The following is a 9,492-nucleotide window of genomic DNA, read 5'->3' as shown; positions in this document are numbered from 1 at the left end:
CGGGAATGCACAACCGCGCGAGCAGCATGGCGCCGCTTGTGGTTCCACCCACGTACGTTACGCCCATCTGTGGCCGGAGGCGACCCCGGCGGGCGGCGACTGAGTCCCAACTTCCGAGGTTCGCGAACGTTTGAAACAGTCACCGATTAAACATATGATCTTGACCGTTCAAAAGATGGTCGGCTGTCCTTCGCTGACGATCCCCCAGAAACCCTAGTCTGTCTCTACAGGTGGGCGACGAGCCGACGACCTACACAGCCGCCGCCATTGCTGTGCTCGATTTCCCAGCTATCGCCGACCGCTCTCCACGCTCCCTAGACCCTTCTGCTGCTTCCGCGCCCGCGCCACCACTTCCCCTGCAACTGAGGTCCACTCCTTCCTTGAATTGAGGTGAGATTTTGGCTAACTTACGGCTTACCTATGAGGAATAGGCTGTGCTTAAAATGGTCTATGTTTCGATCGAGTTTGTACTTTCTGTTTGCTCTTGTCCCGGTGAAATCTTCTTATATGAGGGCTTACCAATCGATCTATGTTGCTGTATAAGTCTCTGTTACTCCTGGTTTCGATGAATGGACCGGGAAGGCTTCGCCTGCCTATTCATCATCTAAAAAAAACGCTGTGCTTATAAAATACTCCCCTCAAGTGAATAGTAACTTATTACTGTAACCCGTACGCCTTGTAATTTCTGCCAAGCACTGCTACGCAACTATTACAAGTCAATTCGTAGAGGCTAATGAACAATGGCTCACCGAAAAATCCATTGCTCCAGAGTCTTCTCGCATACATGATTCATGTCTGAATACTACTGCCAGCCCCTATGAGCAACTCTAACAGATGTGCCTTATTTGTGGCCTCGGAGACCGTTTTGGCGGGAGCTCCATAATTTTTGAGAGATTGTGGAAGTTACATGGAAACGCATAATTATCATATGCAGCCTTCATAATATTTTCCCTCTTCATTTCATTTTTGTTCATGTGCATTCACAAAATATTCATACTTCCAATTGGAGAGATGAAGTTCTACCAACATTTAAATACAAAGTTCTTATATAAGGGGCGGGAGTGTCTGTAAGCGACATTTTCATACACAAGTGGAACGGGGAGAGGGGACCAACCGTTTTCACTTTTACATATATGTAGGGGATGAGGATAATTTTAGTAGTAGATAGTTATGAGATGATTAGTAGGGGTAGTGAGGACTAGGAGCACTTCTTGAGCGACCTAATAGATGTGGTCATATTCCCTTGCAACGCGAAATTGCGAAATAGCACCTTTCCCAGGCCGACCATGTGCCGTTGTCGATGTTGTGGGTGGCTTGCCCACAGCGCGTGCGGGGGGGGGGGGGGGGGGTGTGACCCTAGATGGCTCACTGCCTCTCCACTCTGTACCACCAACACACCGTCACCTTGTAGTCTAACCAAACGACACTCCTTTGCCGATATAGCCACCTCATGGTCTGCCTAGATACCGTGCTCCCTCTTCGCCGCTAACGATCATCCTATCAGGTTTGACGGTCGACGAAGCCGTCGTGAAAGGCATGTCAATCCTCCCTAGCAGTGTGGAACCGGCGGGAAACAAGACGTTGTTGGGCATACATATGACATTGAGTGACCAATATCGTTGGAGTCGTTGGTACGTACTTGAGAAGGGGATCATCGACCTCAGCGTCATCCTCGGAGTCAGCGTATCTAGCATGTCCTGGCAATCCTACTCATCCTCCTTGGCGAGATCGATCTCCTCCTGCACAGCCTCCTTGTCCAATTATTGTGCCTCCTCCTCTATGGGTGGCCATAGCACCCACTCTGTCCTTTGCCACATTGGCATGGTGAGAACAACAATAGTAGTATTCAGATAAGGAAAGGGAGAAGGCCAGGATATAAAGTGAAGTTGTAGATAGAGACGGAAGGTGCCGACCTCTTTATATCCATTGGTGGCGTGAAATGTCATGCATCATTGAAAGGGGCGGAAAAAATGTGGCAGGAACGATCATGGGTAGTTGGGAAGTGGCCATGTGGTTGGAGAGGAAGGGAGGGGGTGGAGAAACAGAGAGACTTCCCTCCTGCATTGGCGGTTGGGTTTGGAGTGTGCTCCAAAACAATGGCCCAAGCACAAAATATGGAGCTATGACCACAGTTTTGGAGGCTGATACAACAAATATGGGGAACCAGATTGATGTATCGACCATGCTAGAGAGGTTTTGTCGAGAATTCTTGCCAAAACATTAGTTATTACTTATTACTATTACAACAATCAGCTCCTTTTGGCTACAAATCACCACTCCTCGTACATCCTATGTGACTCCTAGAAATAATGAAATCTTGACTATTTAGACTCTTATCCAACTCTCATACCAACAATCCCCAGTTCCCACAGCCGCCTCCCTCTGTGTCGGGCTTCCACCAACTACTTATTGTACTACCTTGTCACCTCCAATATTCCACCCATCGGAGGAGGTTGTGTCGATGCTATACTGATCACCCATCATCACTTGCATTTTAGACTCATTTCTCTACTTTTTCAAAATATAAATGGCATATAGTGTATCCATTAGATATCCAATGGGTACAGGATACGCGATGGGTATGGGTATGGGCATGGGTGTCAATCTGTGCCCATGGGTAATGAAATGAGTGGGTATAGAAAGTTTTTGTGGGTATGAGTTTGGAAAGAAGAGGGTCATAACCACCCATACCCTACCATTGTCATCCCTAATTTATTTTTATCTGCAATAAGAGTATGGTACAATACAATCAAGTTATAGTGCCTTTTCGTTGTGGTTGTTGTTGCTTCAAATGCACCTAACTACGAAAAAGATTCGAAGATGAGAAACATATTATTAATATACATAAAAATGTGTGGAACAGTAATATATATTGAATAGCATGTAGTATATGAGACTATTAGGGGGAAATTGTAGAATGTCCATAGTACATGGAAAAGGAAACAACAACACACAACACCAAAGCTTTTCAATCCCAAACCATTTGGGATAGGTCAGATATGAAAACCATAAGATCTTGAAACCAATTCATGGTTCTCACATGTGGACAGCTAACTTCCACACACACCTTTCTATTTCATAAAGGAAACAAGAAATTAAAGCCACAATGCAATAGAAAAGACAATCAACACAATTAATTGGCTAAGTAGTATGCTTTCAGATAATACAATCAACACAATTCAGTAGTTTCATTGTTCTCAAGAACTTGGTGAAAAAGCATAATACACAACCGAAAATTCATATAAAATCTTAAATTGGGCTCCCGCTGATTTCTTTATCCCAAAATGTCAAATATCTTCAATTCCATTAGGAGCCTATAACTTGAAATAACTATCACATTAATACAAATCTTAGCATAATATGACAATTTTTCAAACAAAAAGTAAGACAATTATTTACCACTACGTTGTAGTTATAGGAGGGTGATTGTGTAGACGGCTTCTATGATTTCTTAGGCAATGAAATTATTCTATAATGTTCTGGTCTACAATTCTAGTAAATATATCTCGTTCAATATAGCATACGGTCATATCATTCAATCATTCTCTACCTACGTTGTTACTCAAATATGTCTTTGCTACCATGGCTGAGAGAGCGCTTCTAATTGATGGTCTCGCTAGTACCAACAATATCATTGCAAGCTTGATGAGTGTATAAACCAGTGGAAAACACAGACACTCCTTAGTTTGAACTGACTTGATACACATACTTGATAGACTATCACAAGCACAAAAAAATAGGAGATGCTTTCATCATATCAATGCATATGCCAAGCTGACCACTCAAAATTTCACATTCTTCCACATAAAATTCAGCGTAGTAAATACTTGCAATCTCAATTGCCTTCTCATGATTAAAGCTACTTAACGAGTCTCTAGCATCTAGAGACGAAATGCAAATCAATAACCAGGTTGTTATTTCAATGAATCATTGCAAAGCTACTGAATATTTTTACCTTGTACTGACGGAAGGTAGTGATGGAAGCAAGTAATAGACTTGCGTGAACTCATTGGATAACCCCTTGCTCAAAAATCTCTTTGAATGCAATATACAATTATAAAGTCCATAATTGGCTCACACTCTTCATCCCTGAAATTTCGCAATAACCTTTTCACACACAAAATCATGTTCATTGCACTAGCTATGTGCTGGTCCTTTTGTTGCAATGGTTTTGACAAATAATTAGCCAAACTAAGGATAATCATCACGTGCAAGATAAGCACAATTTCAAAGACTAACATTTATTTGGTCAAACCTGGTGATTGGGTTTAGAGTTCTTTGGTACGATCCCCAACGTGTATCAGCAGGTATTCCTACAGTTGTCTCTTGTGGTTTTCCCCTGCCTTTCATAAGATCCCTATTTTCCAATATTTTCATAATCTTGTCATGATGTTTCTGTAGGACTACTTTCGCAACAACTAGTGGAACCTACTGGTCAAAAGAATGCACATAAAATGCATGATATTGTCATCTAGCACTAGTTCTGTTAAACCATTCGGCCGCCCACATATATTTGAGGTTCTATCATATCCTGGACCTCTTAGTCTAGAAATGGTCAAATTATGGGTAGAAACCACTTTATCCACATATCGTTTGAGAGCAGCAGATCTAGTGCCAAGAACATGCTCTAACACATATATATCAGTCTTTCTAAGGTCTGCCATTGATTAATGGTTATTCGTAAACCTCACAATCACATCCTCTTCCTCCTTGATCGATTCATCACAGGACTCATCAACAAGCGATAATTGAGAATTCCCAGCTCATTCATCATGAATTCAATAGTTTCTTCAGCACAAGCTTGCACCAATTGCTTTTGTGTATCATTACAAGCCATTTGATGACTTGTAGGAGCATTCTCATGGATAACACCAGCTGCTTCTTTACATCTTCAGCACACCAGTTTACATGTCATAAATTAACCTTATATCTTATATTCTTAGACCCATCATGACCACATAAAGCAGGACTGTGCCTAAGAAGAAACCTTCAGTCCTACAACAGCCATCAAACGATCCTGGTATCTTATTCCCAGTTTAAGTAGTGATTCATATGCCACACTTTGTCTTTGATTGTTTAAATCTCCACAATGTATTATCTGAATTGTTGTAATCACTCTTTGTTGATCCTCCATGGAATCTGCAGTTTGTGAATATTCACCCTCAAACATTCAACAGATTGTTGGTTTCTTGAAATGAAAATGATAAAAAAAACAATAAGCAATACTTTTGGCTACACTGATCTCTAGCCAACCAAACTTCTTATACCATATAGCTCTAAATGCCCTGTCATCTTCATTGTGTTTAAAATAATGATCTTTAGGCTGACATGGACCTTTCTTGCAGACATACCCTCCTGACATCGTCTTTGATTTCTAAGTAGCATACTCTTTAATTTGTTTCCTAAGGCCCAGAACAACTTCAATGTCAACTTGATTAAATCTCTGAAGAACATTAGCTTGCAAATTGTTTGTATCAGTCTCTTGATTACATTAGCTTGCAAATTGTTTGTATTAGCGTCTGGAATGGTTGCCTTTACTTGAGAGAGATTCTTGAATTGGGGGTCCGGACTGATTTACCAGGCGAACTCTGAGAAAAAGAAGGAATGTGATTCATCTTCTTAGGTCCCTATAACATCAAATTTGGTAATTGCTTGTCAGCATCCAACTTTCAATAATTAGGCAAATGTGACAAGAAATTTAACGAATGGTGAATGGAAGAAGAGGATTCAGGGAGTGTGGAACAACCTGTTGCATGCTGCCTTTGTTCGTTGGTTGCTTGCAATTTTTAGTGGGTCGCATGGCTGTGGCGATGCTGCCTCCAGTGCAGACAACGGCCTGAGCAGGAACAGGTGGAGTTCCATCCATCCAGTGTCGTTAGCTCGACTTGGGCAACGTTGCGGTAAGGCGACGAGCTGGGGTGCGTGGTGGCCGTTACTGCCTGATCGGTTCTCTGGTCGATCATCATCTGGAAACCCACGTGTGTGTGTGCGCGCGCGCTTGCGGGGAGGGGGGGGGGGTCATGGCCGCAAGGTTAATGGGCTCATGTAACTCGGCATTTACTGCCAAATGCTATGAATTACTTGCTAGTCCAACCCACAAACGAATCACTGTCTTCCCTTTTCTCATCTTTCTGCTCACCATTTCCTGATCAGGATTTACTGTTAGGTTCCAAGATTTTACACGACCGCGTGCTATAATTCTACACCTATTCTCTTCTTATTTTCTTATTTTGTTGAAATTAATAGTCATAAATATCATAGAAAAAGGCAGAAAGAAGTGGGTTTATTGATGTCATTTATGTAGTTGTAGACTGACGATTGTGCGCTTTTGCAAGTGACTTATACTTGGCGTTATGCATTTTTAGTAATGCAGTGTGTGGTACTTTATCTTTTAGTTTTGTAAAAAAGTAAATAATGGATATCCTGCGGTTGATAAGACAACATATCCCTGCAAATTAAATACAGTTTTATGTGCTTCCATTGGACCTGCATCATGGACCATAAAGTATATTTGTATATGCATCCCCGGCCGATAAAACTGTGTTTTTTAATTCTTGTTAGCATGGATTCGGACCGAGAAGAGATCAATGTTGTGGAGATAAAAGATTACACGTCAGATAATGATGAAGAAAAGGTTGCTAAAGAAAAGGTTGCTAAAGAAAAGGATGCTGAAGAAGAGCATCTCGAGTTGGTAGTTGATCAAGCTACTGGTAAGGCCAAATACCGAAAAAGGCTTTCGGGCGCTAGCAAGTGAGTGTTGTATGCAATAGAAGCACATGATATTCTTGTGATTGACCAGTGGTTGCTGGGTTTCGATTGAGTTAAACTGTATTTGGTAATAAACAAATAAAGTTTAGATAGTGTTATTTGACAGTTTTTTTCGTCCTCTTTGAGTGCCCTCTTATGCTAAATGATTTAGATATCTTCTTACAAATCAGTACTTGTTTCTTTTCCAAAATTCTCGTTAAGTAGAATATGTACTCCTGATAATTAAAATGGCTAATTGTTAGGTAACAGAGCACCATTTTATGTAAGGTATGAGGATTGGATGATTAGCAAGATAAATGGTCAAACAGTAGTATGTTTGCAGCTGTATTGAGGTAGAAGCAAGATGGGTGTTGAAATGGATTCCTGAACTTCCAAATTTGATTTCGACATAGTGCAGCTTAAAGGAAAGCAATACACCCTAGTTTTTAAAATCTGAAATAAAACTATTTGCACAGTAATTTACATCAAGGTCGATTCTGTGAGCCTTGTTTGAAAAAATATGCAATCTGCTGGCGTATTGGTTTTTATAAGGTTGTCAGTTGTTGAGTGGTTGTTCACCATTGGAAACTTGAGAAACAAGGACTCGGAATTAGTCAAGAAAAGCTTAATTTTATTCTATCTTGCAGGCCACTTCTAAGGCACGTTGCGCATTAACTATTGAAGGCCCAGTAGGAGGCCCACCTTTGGATTTTAGCATTTGACCCGAAACAAATTTTAAGAAATCCCACGAAAAAACAATTATAAACATCACTATCAGATTCATCTATCCCACCTTCTTCTCCAAGGCCTTTCGCAGATGACCGGCCGCAGTCGGCGTGCTTAACTTTTCATCACCATGATCAGCCGCACACGCATGATCTGTTGGTCGCAACACCAGGGTCGTATCCTCGGGGACGACGCACGACGCCCTGCCATTCATGGACGTAGCTAGGCTACCCAACCACAGGTCGACGAGTATCTTGGGCTGGCCGCTGGTGCTGGTTGGCGGTGGCCCATGCATGACCTAAATGCTTCCTTCTGCCATTTACATGCTATAGCCCTTCTCACGGACCAACCTTGCGAGATACTTCCTCTGTAAACTTTTATAAGAACTTCTAGATCACGTAGGGAGTACTTCAGAAGCATACACATCCTTGCATGAACAATTTAGACCGACTTGATACAGTTTGCTCGCTGATCTCTCTGTTCATTATCTCATATTGTTTCATTTCCAAACGCACGTCGGCCAGCCCAGATGGACGTAGCGTCATTTTGATGGCTCTGTGCATGATCAACCAACAGGATTGTGCTCCTCTCCATGTGAACGGAGGATCCGATTTGCTTTTAGAAAAACAGAGGATCCGGTGTCTACCCCGTGCGTTCTCTTCTTCACAAGGAACCGCCGTCTACTCGACCCTCCTCCGAGTCCATGTCCTGGTCTTGGGTCTATTAGCATGCTCATATAGTTAGCTTCTTTTAGCATTCTCATATTGTCAATTCCGAACCCTGATGCTAGAAGTTTCATACTGCTAAAAATGAAAGAACCAAATTGAAACCTAGACCTCTGGATTTCCGCAGGTTACTATGACAACAAATGAAAGGAATCTAGCTGGGTGAAATAAGATGAATGCATGGCAGGATCGATCGTTGGTACTTCTTTTTATTGTGACCATCACGTTGCGTATAACCATAGTTGGCAGCGTGCCAGCGTACATGCGTCGAATTGCCTACTTGAGCCAGCCAGCCTTTGGCTAACGACCATCTGGGATATTGATCGGCAAGCCGACGGACTTCATGCAACAACAAATACCAAGGATCGGACATGCAGATCGTCTATAGTACTAGAAATTTGACGGCACAGCAAAAGTAAGGACCTGAATTACATAGCATGGAGAAGGAGACATGCATACCCTGTTGGTTTTGGCGCCAAAGCTGCATGGTCCGTGAGACCATGACACAGGAGGAAGGTCAGGCCCGCCTGATCAGGGGTACAACTCCGACTTCCATATGCGGAAGATGCTTATTGCGAGAGAAGCGAATGCCGGAGCTGGAACTGACTATATCACCTGAGCTGAAGTCCTCTCTATCTCTCTTTCTCCGTCGCCGGTTGGTGCTTGCCGACGGTCACAATGCTTATTATTATATGTTACAGGCTTTGGCTAAGTGCGCCGCTGATCGATGTTCCACATTGACAAATAATATATTAAATTATAGCCATGTCTGATGGGTGTATCCTGTATCGTATGATTGAATGTTTCGTAATCGCAGGAGCACAATATGCCCTTCTCGCTCACCCTGATGATCGAAGACGATGCCATCCGTGTCCTGAAGCGAGAGATGTTCCACAAGTACTCCCTCTCTCCCAAAATAAATGTTTTGTTTTATATTAATTTAAAAATAAAATTGTATTAGAATTCAGACACTTATTTTGAGATAGAGGGGTATGTCTTTTTGTCACGCACTTGTAATTTGTGGGCTTGTCGTGAATGTTTTTCTTATCTTGTGCGCCTCACTGTGAAACACAACACATTTTTTACTTTTGCTGTAACCGACATTTTCTAACACAACAGTTGCAAACGCTCGTATATACGCGCATACACTTACATTTATCACTAATAGAAAACAGACCTTTCGACCGAAGCATCACTCCCGGTTGGCTTTTGGACAGGGACTAATGCTGTCACTAGTCCCGGTTCATGAGGCTAGGATTTAATCCCGGTTCGTGTTATCAACAGGGACTAAAGG

General features: G+C 42.1%; 1 long non-coding RNA gene across 2 annotated transcripts; it reads right to left on the bottom strand.

The window, feature by feature from the left end:
- Positions 1–1,361: 1,361 nt before the first annotated feature.
- On the bottom strand, positions 1,362–8,854 carry LOC123428250. 2 transcript variants are annotated; one of them, XR_006622520.1, is made up of 3 exons: positions 8,658–8,854; positions 3,956–4,089; positions 1,362–3,320 (listed from the first exon to the last, which is right to left on the bottom strand). It is a non-coding gene; the product is annotated as an uncharacterized LOC123428250 (long non-coding RNA). The 2 variants fall into 2 exon arrangements; XR_006622519.1 differs by having other exon boundaries at positions 1,362–3,314.
- Positions 8,855–9,492: the final 638 nt, after the last annotated feature.

Source organism: Hordeum vulgare, chromosome 2H (genome assembly GCF_904849725.1).
Source record: "Hordeum vulgare subsp. vulgare chromosome 2H, MorexV3_pseudomolecules_assembly, whole genome shotgun sequence".
In the NCBI taxonomy this organism is placed as follows: Eukaryota; Viridiplantae; Streptophyta; class Magnoliopsida; order Poales; family Poaceae; genus Hordeum; species Hordeum vulgare.
Note: the sequence above shows the minus strand (reverse complement) of the source record. Positions and strands in the feature narration are given on the sequence as shown.